Source organism: Notamacropus eugenii, chromosome 6 (assembly GCF_028372415.1).
Source record: "Notamacropus eugenii isolate mMacEug1 chromosome 6, mMacEug1.pri_v2, whole genome shotgun sequence".
NCBI lineage: Eukaryota > Metazoa > Chordata > Mammalia > Diprotodontia > Macropodidae > Notamacropus > Notamacropus eugenii.
Genome location: NC_092877.1, coordinates 333,598,051 through 333,612,330, shown reverse-complemented (window position 1 = coordinate 333,612,330; position 14,280 = coordinate 333,598,051). Strand labels below are relative to the sequence as shown.

Sequence of the window (14,280 nt, the reverse complement as noted above, 5' to 3'; positions counted from 1 at the left end):
GCTTTCAAGCATTCTTGATGAAAAGACCAGACCTGAAAAGAAAATTTGGCTTTCAAACACAAGATTGAAGAGAAGCATGAAAAGGTAAATAGCAAAGCGAAGTCATAAGGGACTTACTAAAGTTGAAATGTTTACATTCCTACATGGAAAGACAATATTTGTAACTCTTGAAACTATTCAGTATCTGGGTACTGGGTGGGATTACACACACACACATGCACACACACATGCACACACACATAAAGACAGTACACAGAGTGAATTGAAGAGGATGGGATCATATCTTAAAAAAATGAAATTAAGCAGTAAGAGAAATATATTGGGAGGAGAAAGGGAGAAATGGAATGGGGCAAATTATCTCTCACAAAAGAGGTAAGCAAAAGACTTATTAGTGGAGGGATAAAGAGGGGAGGTGAGAGAAAAAATATGAAGTGTACTCTCATCACACTCCACTAAAGGAAGGAATAAAATGCACACTCATTTTGTATGAAAACCTATCTTACAATACAGGAAAATGGGGGATAAGGGGATAAGCGGGGGGGGGGGGGCGAAGATGATGGAACGGAGGGCATGAGGAGGAGGGAGAAATTTGAGGTCGACCCTCATGGGGAGGGACAGGATCAAAAGAGAGAATAGAAGTAATGGGGGGCAGGATAGGATGGAGGGAAATATAGTTAGTCTTATACAACAAGACTATTATGGACGTCATTTGCAAAACTACACAGATTTGGCCTATATTGAATTGCTTGCCTTCCAAAGAGAAGGGGTGGGGAGGGAGGGAGGAAAAGAAGTTGGAACTCAAAGTTTTAGGAACAACTGTTGAGTACTGTTCTTGCCATTAGGAAATAAGAAATACAGGCAAAGGGATATAGAAAGTTATTTAGCTCTACAGGACAAAAGAGAAGATGGAGACAAGGGCAGAGAGGGATGATAGAAGAGAGAGCAGATTGGTGATAGGGCAATTAGAATGCTCGGTATTCTGGGGTGGGGGAAGGGGACAAAAGGGGAGAAAATGTGGAACCCAAAATTTTGTGAAAATGAACGTTAAAAGTTAAATAAATAAATAAATATTAAAAAAAAAGAAAAAGCTTAAACTTAAACTTAAAAAAACAAAACAAAACAAAACAAAAAAACCCAATAACAATCCCTGCTCTCAATTAGCTCATTTTCAATCAGACGACTGTAAAACTTTGATGGTTTTGTAGTCTCATAAATGTGGGTACTCACTAGAAGGTACATAATAAAACAAACACTATATCTGCTCACCTTACATGATATCTAGCTACACAGAACTTGCTTTCACTGCTTTTGTGGCCCTTGGAATAAATTGTTCTCATCTCACCATTCCCCTAGAAGAAGTCTTTACATACTTGGGGTAGACATTCCACTAACTCATCAACAGGTTGAGGCCTATCAACTACCCTCAAACTTGTTTAGCCTGTCTGATGAAATGGTTTTTCTGGGGTGTGGCAGCAGGACATGATATAGCTTCTTGGAGCCATAAGGTAAAGGCTGAATGACAAAGGGTGACCAAAGTGGGTAACCCTGGAAAGGGTTCAGCAAGTGATCCTGCTAGAGCAACAAGGTGGAACCTGGAGTGGCCTTGATGGGACATGTGACCTTCTACGTCCTTGGATGTGACCTTTAACTGTAAAACTAAAAAGTTTTACAGAACAAATCCTTTTGTGAAGGGAATTTGTTCATGAAGTTTGGATTTCCATTTCACAGAGGGCCACACTTGAGATCTTAGAGGGCCATATGTGGCCTCAAGGCTGTAGGTTCCTCATCCCTGTTAGAGGTTCTAGATATCCCTGAACTTTGGCAATACATAGACTAAAATTTGAATGGTACAGAGAAAATTAGCTTGGCCTCTGTGCAAAGATGATGCGCAAATTTCTGAAGGGTTCCAAATCTGAAAATATTTAGTTAAGTAAATAAATATAGCTTGATCACTTCAGGAAGTACATATAAAGCTTGTATTGCTGTATCATTGTAAAAATCTTAAAATCAGACATATATTGAGTCTTCTAACATATCTATTGCAGGACTTACATATGCTCTAAGCACCCCACTATTTTGGGCTTTTTATCCTACATAAGTGCATTTTTTTAAATGGACCCAATGCTAAGTAAATTCAGAAATTTACAAACAAAAAAAAAACTTAGCCCTTGCAGGGATCAAGAGAGATTTTTAGCATATTATTGGAAGACAACACACACATGTACACACATCTTCTATAATAACCACAGTAATTGCAAGCTTCCTGGTCCAAGGTATTAGAAGCGTGGCCCATAATATCTCAACATGCAACAGAATTAACTTGTACAATTTTCATGATCTATTTCAAGCATTTCATCTGCCAAGCTGACCTCCTACTGTAATCAACCCAAATTGTATATTTTTGCTACATTTGCATTTTATTTTTCATTTCTAAATTCAGGCATCTCATTCATTCTCAGAAATAGCCTTCCTGTTAGTAGGACTCGATAAATGAATTTCCTCTTTGCAATATCCACTTCAGCAAGGAACATAAAAAAACAAAAATGTTGAAAGACCTCTAGAATGATCAGATATATTTTATTTTAACAAAATGTTATCAGCTTATAATCCATACTTGTCTGACTAAAGGCCCAACTCTCTTTTTTCAAAGGCATTTACATTGTCTGGAAGTCCTGAGTATATTATGTCAATGAATATCAAGTCTTCAAATCCCTTTAAAAATACATTTCACAGGTGAAAATCTGTAGGTTTTTTGGACTTTTTTAATCCCTAAAGAGACTTTCCAGTCTCAGTCATGGATGCTTATTTGTGAAGAACATTTACTTCCTTATTTATTATAGTTAATGTTTTTATTTAAATTCTAAATTCTTCATAGTAAAAAAAAAAACATTAGTTTAAGATAAAGTTCACGATTTTTCCCCTTCTAATTTTAAGGAAAACACTATTAATTCATGAAAGCTTCATTGAGTATGTGGAACAAATACTGATGCAAACATCTGGACTTCTGTTGTTGAGATAGTAGTGAATTATCTAGGAATATTGATTGTTGCTTTTAGGACATGAGTATGTAGTATGTATAATGCTGCCAGGAGGGTTTAGATAGTTAAGTGGTCAGATTTTCTCACCATCTGTGTGCCATGTGGAGACTCCCTAAACCTAGAAGTCATGTTTTGAAGGAGAAAGAGCAATGAGTATTTTTGTGATCATTTTTTCTAATTCATCTTTCACAGTTGGTGTTACCAAACCTTTACAATGGGAATATTGTCAGAGCACCCAAGAGGTGAAGTCTGTAGCTGAGTCTAGTTTATGATTTCCCCACACAGTAATAATAATAATCACTACTACTACTACTTCTACTACTACTACTACTACTACTACTACTACTACTACTACTACTACTACTACTACTACTACTGCTGCTGCTGCTGCTGCTGCTGCTGCTGCTGCTGCTGCTACTATTACAACTACTACTACCACTGCTGTTGCAAAACATTTATATATTGTTTTAATATTTACAAATAATTTTACAGGTAACATTATTGATTTTCCTAATAAACCTGTGTGAGGTAGGTGCATTCTTATACCATTTTATAGATGAGGAAGCTAAATCTGAAAAAGATTAAGTGACTTGCCTTGAATCACAAAGCTAATAATCATCTTTATCCGATGTTAAATTCATATTCAAATTTATGTACATTGAATGTTTTATCTAGTTATACTACAATTATGTATCAAGGGCTTTGGAAGTATTTAAAGCTGTTCACACATATATTAATGGTTCCTAATTTCAGTTCTTTTTTTTTAATTCTTTTTTTGGAACAAAAGTATAGAACCGCTACCTACAATTTTATTTATGATCCTACCTGTCCAGGAGTTTAACAAGGTATTTTGGGTATCAAATTAGAAGCAATCAGGATTCTCCTTTCAGTTACTGGAAAGACCAGGCTGACATCATGCCAACAGGAACAAAAGGACAATGCTGTGTGTCGCAAAAGCTTATTAGAAAAGGCCCTAGAGAAAGCTTACAACCCTAGGCAAATTTCCCTCAATGACAGAATCCGTTTTAGCAACTCCACTATTGAAGATACTTTAGGCATCAGATAAGACAGTGAGAATATTGAGATTTGTGATCAAATGTGGCTCCAGGTACCAAACTCCACTGATCTTCTGCGTCACTCAGAACATAGATCATTGGATTTGGAGTCAGGAAGAGCTGAACTCCAATTCAGCCTCAGACATTTACCAGCTATGTGAGTCTGGGCAAGTCTCTACTCAATCTTTGCCTGTTTCAGTTTCCTGAACTGTAAAACATATATAATAATCTACCACTCAAGACTGTTGTAGAGATAAAATGAGATATTTGTAAAGCATTTTTTAAAGTTTTGAAATGCTCTTTAATTCTATTGTTAATACTGAGTGGAGTAGAGAGTAACAGTTATGATTTCTCTAATTTTTATGGCTTTTTGTATCTGACCACTTTTCGGTTTTCTTTGCTAGATCCTCTCCTGCAGACACCCTCTAACTTTAGTTGTCCATCAACATGTGCCTTCCTCTCTTCTCCTTCTATACTACTTCACTTAGTGGTCTCATGAACTCCTATTGATTTATTTTCTCTATGCAGATGATTTCCAAATCTACCTATCCTGCCCCCAAACTCTCTCCTGACTACCAATCCCATACTGCTTTTAATATATGTCAAACTGGATGTCTAGTAGACATTTTTTTGGCAAGACAATCATGATTAAGTGACTTGCCAGGGTCACACAACTAGTAAGGGTCAAGTGTCTGAGGTCATAGGAGACATTCTAAACTCAACATGTACAAAGCCAAACTCATTACTTCTTCCTTTCCTCCTACTTTCCCTATTACTATAGAGGGCAACACCATCCTCCTAGTCCCTCAGGTTCACAATCAGTCATTCCCTACACCCAATCTGATGCCACTGTATATGAATTTCAACTTTTCAATATCTCTCTAATACACCCCGTTCTCTTATCTGACATTGCTACCAATCTATGAAAGAACAAAATCACCTCGTGCCAGAATTATTGCAATAGCCTGTTGATGGGTCTGCCTGCTTCAATTCTCTTCCTTCTAATCCATCCTCCATTCAATCACTGAAGTCATTTTCATAAATCACAGGCATGACCATGTGATTCCTCTAATAAATAAACTCCAGTGGCTCTTTCATAGCTCTAGGATCAGATATGGAATTCAGTTTGGCATTCAAAGTCCTTTCCTACCTTTCCAGGCTGTTAGCATCTTACTCCCAAGCACATACTCTTTAATTTATTGAAAGTGACCTCCTTGCTATTCTACAGGCAATATACTCCATCTCAGCTCTGAGCATATTCCCAGTACTTGAAATGTTCTTCTTCCTCATCTCCACATACCAGTTTCCCTTTCTTCCTTTAAGACTTAATTAAAATCCTACTTTCTTCAGTAAATCTTTTCCAATGTCATTTAATTCTAGTTCCTTCTTTCCCTTATTTATTTCCTATTTGTCACAAATAAAACTTCAAGTATAATTGTTTACCTGTCTCATTTATTAGACTATAAACTCCTAGAAAACCAGACCATGTTTGCCTCTTTTTATATCTCTACTACTAGCACAGTGTCTAACACATAATAGATGATTAAAAGAAAGGTTTATTAATTAGGCACCGTTGATCCAACTGACTGACCAAAAATTTCAGTACACTAGATAGTATCATAGAATCACATTTCAATCCAGCTGTAATTGACCACAAATCCCCCTGAAACATCGTAAAAACCTAGTCATTTAGCTAGGTTATAGAAGATATTTAGGGAGGAGGAATCAAAGCAGCTCATTATTATTTTAGGTAGCACTGCCTGCTAGAAAATTGTACTTACATGATATCTTCTTTGCACTCAATCCTCCAAACTGAATTCACACTATGATTATAAATTCCTGGTAATATTATTCCTATAGATCTAGGGGTCACTGAGATTCTGGGGGTGAATATTCTTGTAACATATAATTCACAAGCCTCTCCTTATGTTTTCCCCCTTACCAGTCACCCAGTAGACTCAGTTATGTGTTCATTCATCCATCCATCCATCCATCCATCCATCCATCCATCCATCCATCCATTATCTGTCTATCCATCTATCTATCTATCTATCTATCTATCTATCTATCTATCTATCTATCTATCTATCTATCCATCTATCATATTAGCAAGGCATTTACTCAAATGACACTGGTAGAACATTAGTTATAAATAAATTTCCTCAAATCCTGGACCATGCTTTCTGAAAAACACACACAGAATCTATGTAGTGAAAAGTGGTCATGACAATAGAGTGGTAATGAGGTGCCTAAATATGGAACACTTGTGGGCAAGACAAACAATACCTCTGGAACATCAAAGCCTTCATATCCTTTCTTTCATCAGAGGTCTTTATAAAATTCATTTTGGAGAGTGACAGGTGAGTAATTCTGAATCTCTTATGTGCTGGTTCCATTCAGGGCACCCTCTCAGCCCACTGAACCCTAGAATCGAGGTACTAGTGGGAGGCTTCCAGGGAATAGCTTTGCAACAAGTATAATATTATTTATCTAATTAAATACTCCTTTGGAAAACCTATTTAAGACTGGCTAACTAATTGGTAATTAACTATATTTTATCCTTCTCAGTATACTGTTGGGGGCACATATAGCATTAGACAAAAGATATACTAGCCACACTTTGACAAGTCAAATTCTCAGTGTGAGTGATAGTTGGGATAGTCATGTGACAGCAAACCTAACAACATCTGGCATATTTGTCTTTATATCATCATACACATCCATTATCATAATCATCATCCGGGGACCATCAGCTTACAGATATAGAGGGGAATATATAGACCATCTAGCCCAACTCATGTTTTTTTGTTTTTGTTTTTGTTTACTTTTGTAAATGAAAAAATAGAATTTCAAAGGAGTTCCATTACTTACTAGTAAGTAACAGAGGCTAGATTTGAAACTGGGTCTTTCTTTATTTTGTTTTTGTTTATTTTTGTGAATAAAAAATAGGATTTCAAAGGAGATCTATTACTTACTAGTAGGGAACAGAAGCTAAATTTGAAATTGGGTCGTAGATTATGAGATAGAAGGAAACCCAGAGGCCTTCAAGTACAACCTCCTCATTTTACAAAAGAAAAAGCTGAGACCCAAGGAGATAAAATTACTTGATAAGAGTCATCTGGGAAGTATTAGAAGTGAGTTAGAACAGGTTTTTTGAGTCTAGAACCAAAGCTATTATCATCTTTGTCCTCTTCTTCTGCTGTACCAGAAACTGAATTTGTAATGAGTTTTATAGTTTTTAAAGTACTTTCACATGCAACATGAGAAACTTCACAACAGTCTTACTAGGCAAGTAATGTTGTTTGTACTGACAGGAGAGCAAAGACAGATAATTACTTTTTTTTTTTTTTTTTTAGCCTGACCAGTTCTTAGTGATAAGTCCTTGGGACTAGAACTTATGACTCTTAGACACTCCTTCTGTTTTCTTTTCACTATCCTCAGTTAACCTGAGTCAAAGTGTCTTATGAGATAAAAATGCATCTAAGAAAATATACCAAGGGAAAGGAAAAGGACCTATATTTACACAATGAATTAAAGCATCTTTTTTTATTGTGACAGAAAATTGAACATTGAGGGGATGCTCATCAGTTGGGGAATGACTGAACAAGTGGCGTACGATTGCAATAGAGTACTCTCATGGTATGAGAAATGGCAATGAGAGTAGTTTCAAAAAATGGCAAGATTTATATGAACTGATGCAAAGTGAAGTGAGAAGAACCAGGCAATCATTATGCCTAGTAATAGCAATGTTGTAAGGATGATCAATTATGAAATGGCATGGCTACTCTGATTAAAACAATGATCCAAGACAAATTCAAAGGCATCATGATCAAAACATTTCCATCCACCTCGAGACAGATAAGTGAGGAGCTCTGAGTGCAAATTTAAATATAATTTTCTTACTTTATTTTTCTTGCAATTTTTGAAATATGGCTAATATGGAAATGGTTTGGATGATTTTACACTGTTTGCCTTCACAGAGAGTAAGGGAGGTAGGAAGAGATTTTGGATTCAAAATTTAAAGGAAAAAGAACATTTGAAAAAATAAATAATAAATTAAATATAACTGCTAATAATGTGGAAAGAAATCTGTTACTACATTGAGATTTATTGCGCTACTTTTAATTTATAACTTTACTGTTAAGTAAATAAAAGTCATACCCTTTTGTTTAGTTTTGCTTTTCAGTGTAACATTACTATCTTTCTTGAAATTCACTGAAAAGTACACAATTCATGATTGTCTTCCCAAGTGGGAATAATCAATAATAAACTCTGAGAAGAGAATAGGCATTTAAGATCACAGATGAATTGTTATTCAGGTTTGGATGATTTTATATAAGACCAGAATTATAATTAAACCATTTTAAGTAGAGATTATAATTTGAGTCCCTTCCATGATTTTTTCTATCTGTCTATCTAGCTAGCTATCCATCCATCCATCCATCCATCCATCCATCCATCCATCCATCCATCCATTCATCTATCCATCTATCTATTCATCTAGATAGCTACCTAGCTATCTATCTTTCTAGTTCTGTCTTCATTTTAATTTCTTTGTAGCTTATTGCTATTTTGATATTGAATCTCTCTTTTTCTCATTCTTCTGTTGTTAATGAACTTGGCTCTTTTGTATTTAATTTATCAGTTTTGCTGTTGCATAAATGAGTTATTAGGCCTGTGAAGAGATCTGTGAATCACCATAATTCTATTACCTGCTTCCTTCTGGGAGGAGGTTGTATGCTAAATAATATCAATTGGCTTCTTTTTGGATTCTCACTGAGTAAAGATTGCGGTTTTTTCTCTAATAGCACTGTATCCTTATTTGCATATCCCCATAGCTGATTTTTCTACTGGTCTGTTTTACAGATGAAGAATCAGTGAGGTTAAGTACCTCACCTCAAATCTCTCAGTAGGTGAGCTTGGAGGTGAGTTCACAATTCACAGTTTTCGATCTATTTGGAGACTGCTGAGCCATGCCTGCACAACATTAGAAGAATTTCCTCCCACTTGTTTCAAGATTGTAAGAATATATGCATGCAGAAGGTACTCCAATATTGTCGTTTAGGTCCAGTAATGGTGCACTTTAAAATTTAACAGTGACTTTAATCAACTGATTTATTGCATAATTTTGGAAGCCAGGCCTACATACTTGTTGCTTAATTCAAAGTTCCTTTTTAGAATCTAAAGCCCTGCAGAGTTTTAAGTCTTTTTGTTTGTAAAGATAATGTAGAATTTTTATTTCTTGTGTTTGGGACTTGATAACCAGGGGTATAAATGTCTTTCTATTTTTGCACAATTAACTGTTGTCACTTTGTTGTTAAGCATATTAAAGGCTGATTAAAGCTCTGAAAATAGAGCCTTAGGTCTTATGAAGAATGCAGCTTTTTAGATTGCTAATGTGAATCTGGTCTTCACACATAAAAGGCTAATGGATTAATAAACCCAGTTATAAACACATGACCTCTAATTAATATGAATCATATATTATGAAATACAGTTCAAATGCTTTTGTGCAGTGAGTCCAATTGTTTTATTTTTCTTAGTGATTGCCTACTAAGTGATATTTTAATAATGTGTGTTACTATTTTGATAAATTTCACTATAGTACACCTATTCACAAAATCATAGAACATGTTAAATGTCTTGTTCTTTAATCAAGGTCTTCTCCAAAATAATACTGTGTTCATTCTTCTGTAATTTTTGTTGCTCTTAATCAGAACCCGTGAGTTTATTCAAGCAGTAAATTCCTGGTTTATATACATTTTCCTTCAATGTACTCAGTGGAAATTTATTGTGTGATGAAGTTGACTGGAGCTGTGAGATGCTAAATAATTTGCCTAAAGTCTCACAAAGTTAATATATCAGAGATTTCATATTTCAAGATAAGCCTTCCATCCACCACATCAGTTTTGCTCTTTAGCAGAGGTTAGACAAGACACATTGTGCCAACTCATCCCTTTAGGTGGCTGCTTAAACTCATTAAAAATTGGAGTGAGTGAGATATCACAAATTCCCTGGGGAAAGTTGATACAATGTGTCGCTTATCTGAAATATTACAATAACAACTCATATTCCCAAAGTTCTTTATAAACACTGTTGTAATTGGCCATATGTTCAACCTTTATACCATCTTTCAATTCTCTCACTCATCACTTTTCTTACCATGTGTGTATGTCCGTGTGTGTGTGTGTGTGTGTGTGTTCGTCCTTCGTTGAAGAAGAAAACCATGCCATCAGAGAAATAATGACGACTTGCACTTGACTTTGCTTTGAGTGAGGGAGGGCTGTGCAGGTCACCAGCCTCACTTCTCCTCCAATCATCTGAATTCAGTGACCAGATATTCATCAGAATAATTGGAGATAACCCCGGATGAGGCAATTGGGGTTAAGTGATTTACCCAAGATCGCACAGCTAGTGAGTGTCAAGTGTCTGAGGTGAGATTTGAACTCAGGTCCTCCTAACTGCTACACTGGTGCTTTATCCACTGCACCACCTAGCTGCTCCTCTTACAATGACTATCATGGCAAGTCATCACTGGTCCCCACAGAATTCCACCTTGGATTTCTTCCTCTAGTTCTTTGAATAATTTATGATTCATGTTTCCTCTTCACTCTTCTTCCTGTCTAGTGCCTTGTATTTGTTATCTTATTACACAAACATATTTATACATATATATGCACACACATGTGTGTATATAAGTATACACATGTATACATATTCATATACACATACATGTATGTATACACACACATATATATATATATATATATATATATATATATATATATATATATGTGCATATACATGGATGTATGTGGATGTATAATTCTCTCCCAAGGGAGTATAAAGCCCTTGAAGGTACAGATTCTTTCTATTCTCCATGTATTCCTGATGGCTGGTACATAGTAAACACATATTGCTCATTGAATTACATATAGATCATTATATACACATAATGCCTCTAAGTGTTTAAGATGTAGAGATACTCCTGTTGGAGCCTTCCCTTCCATATCAAGCTTTCTACATTGACCTTCAGACTTTCCCAGAATATAAATTGCTCACTGCGACATTCCTTTTCCTTATACCATTGAAGTTATTGCAATTGCAGTCAAGACTATACTTTGTCACCTCCCCATCTGGCAATAGATACAAATATACATACACTTTCTGTCACTGGTAATTAGCACTCTCTAGGTGATGCAGAGCATATAGAGTGTTAGTCCTGGAGTAAGGAGGAGGAGTTCAAATTCAACCTCAAATGCTACTAGATGCTGAATGACCCTTCTTGAGTTACTTGACCCATATCTGCCTCAGTTTCCATAACTGTAAAGTGAGGATAAAAAATACTTCTCACAGATATAGAGAGAATTAAATGAGATAACATTTATAAAATATCAATCACAGAACAGGTACTACATAAATGTGCATCATTTCAGTGTTTTGCACTGATTTGAATTTAGAGTCAAGAAAACTTGGGTTCAAATCGTGTCTGTGACTATGATTGTCTATGTGACTTTCAGCAAATGATTTTCACTTCTATATTTCTCTGGAAACCCAGGATTAATTTGCTAAATCAAAGTACTGTTACAATGGATGCTTCAGCAAATTCTTGTAAACAGAATTCTAAAAGTAAAATCATAGATCTTTAAAATATTTATATTGTTCAAGTGATTTAAGATATAATTTGAATCTGCGGAATTCTATCCTAATGATATTCTATCCTATTCATATAATCCTCCAGTGAAATCTTACTGCAACACTAGGTGACACCAAGTTCTCAAAAGGTATGCTGGTGAAATGCAAGGTCTGACTGGTCCTTCCAAATTGTGAAGTCTTTAAGCATGGTGCCAGAAATAGGCTGTCACCTGAGAACCAGTCTAGCTATAACAGAGACAGCTAGGCAGTACACTGGATAGGATATTGCATTCATATTAAATTTAAATACTGACTAAAATATTTGTTTGCTGTATGACTCTGAAATAATGGTTTAATCTTTGCTGCCTCAGTTTCCTCATCTGTAAGATGGGAAAATAATAATGCCTACATTTCAGGGTTAATTTGAAGAAAAAATAAGATATTTGTCCATATATTTAGTTAGCTCAATCAATCAAAAAGCTTCATTATGCACTCAATATATGAACTGTGCTAGAATTCTTTCCAATATTTCTCAAGATTTTCTTTGCATTTTTGTAAGTACTTATTAATTTCACTTAGATTGTCAGATTTATTAGCATATAATTGGTAAAAAAAAAAAAAAGCTCCAAATGATCACATTAATTTCATCTTCATTGTTGGTGAATGACACTGGTAATTTGGTTTTCCTCATTTTTTAATCAAATTAATCAATGGTTTATCTGTTTTATTTGTTTATTCATAAAACTAGCTAATAGTTTTATTAGTTCAATGATTTTATTTTATTTTTTAATTTATTTATTTCTTTTTAGTTTCCACAAGATTTTGAGTGCCAAATTTTCTCCCCATCTTTCCCCTCCCCCACCCCAAGACATCACGCATTCTGATTATCTCTTTCCCCAATCTCCCCTCCCTTCTACCACACCCCTCCCTTTCCTTATCCCCATCTTCTCTATTTTCTTGTAGGACAAGAGAGATTTCTATACCCCATTACCTGTATTTCTTATTTCCCAGTCACATGTAAAAGCAATTTTTAATGTTCATTTTTAAAACTTTGAGCTCCAACTTCTCTCCCTTCTTCCCTCCCCACCCATTCCCACTCAGAAGGCAAGAAATTCAATACAGGTTATACATATGTAGTTATGCAAAAGATTTCCATAAAAGTCATGTTGTGAAAGACTAACTATATTTCCCTCCATTCTATCCTGCCCCCCCATTTATTCTATTCTCTCTTTTCACCTTGTACCTCCCCAAAAGTATTTACTTCTAATTACCTGGTCCTCCCATTTATCCTCCTATCTATCATCCCCCAGACCCCACTTATCTCCTTCTCCCCTCCTTCCCTGCACTGTATGATTGATTTTCATACCATATTGATTGTGCAAGTTATTCCCTCCTTAAGCCAAATGTGATGAAAATAAGATTCACTTTTCCCTTTCTCCTCCTCCCCTTTTCCCCTCCATTGAAAAAGCTTTTTCTTGCCTCTGTTATGAGAGATAATTTGCCCCATTCTATTTCTCCTCACAATAAATTTCACTCTCAACCCTTAATTTTATTTTGTTAGATGCCATCCCTTCCCATTCAACTCATCCTGTGCCCTCTGTCTATAAGTATATAATCCCTCCATCTACCCAAATACTAAGAAAAGCCTCAAGAGTTACAAATATTATCTTTCCATGTAGTAATGCAAGCAGTTCAAATTCAGTAAGTCCCTTATGATTTATCTTTCCTGTTTGCCTTTTCATGCTTCTCTTAATTCTTGAAAGTCATATTTTCTATTCAACTCTGATCTTTTCATCAAGAATGCTTGAAAGTCCTCTATTTCATTGAACGACCATTTTTTACCCAAAAGTATTATACTCAGTTTTGCTGGGTAGGTGATTCTTGGTTTTAATCCTAGCTCCTTCAACTTCTAGAATATCATATTCCAAGCTCTCCAGTCCCTTAATGTAGAAGCAGTTTTCCTTGACAATTTCATGAAAGATGATGTCTAGGCTCTTTTTTTTGATCATGGCTTTCAAGTAGTCTCATAATTTTAAATTATTTCTCCTGGATCTATTTTCCAGGTCAGTTTTCCAATGTGATATTTCACATTTTCTCTTTTTTCATTCCTTTAATTTTGTTTTATAATTTCTTGATTTTTCATAAAGTTATTAGCTTCCATCTGCTCCATTCTAATCTTTAAAGAATCATTTTCTTCAGTGAGCATTTGGATCTCCTTTTCCATCTGGCCATTTCTGCCTTTTAGGCCACTCTTTTCCTCATTGTCTTTTTGAATTTCTTTTGCTATTTGGGTTAGTCTATTTTTTAAAGTATTATTTTTTTCAGCATTTTTGGGGTCTCCTTTAGCAAGCAGTTGACACGTTTTTCATTGTTTTCTTGCATCACTCTCATTTCTCTTCTGAATTTTTGCTCTACTTCTCTTACTTGTTTTTCAAAATCTTTTTGAGTTCTTCCATGGCCTGAGACCAATTCATATTTTTCTTGGAGACTTTGGATGGAGGAGTTTTGACTTTGTTTTCTTCTGTATGCATGCTCATTTTCCCAGTCATTTA

The 14,280-nt window shown here is 35.3% G+C and overlaps 1 non-coding gene across 1 annotated transcript; it reads left to right on the top strand.

The window, feature by feature from the left end:
* The first annotated feature begins 1,813 nt into the window (after window positions 1–1,813).
* On the top strand, window positions 1,814–1,916 carry LOC140512913 (U6 spliceosomal RNA). Its single transcript, XR_011969971.1, has one exon. It is a non-coding gene; the product is annotated as a U6 spliceosomal RNA (small nuclear RNA).
* The last annotated feature ends 12,364 nt before the right edge of the window (window positions 1,917–14,280 follow it).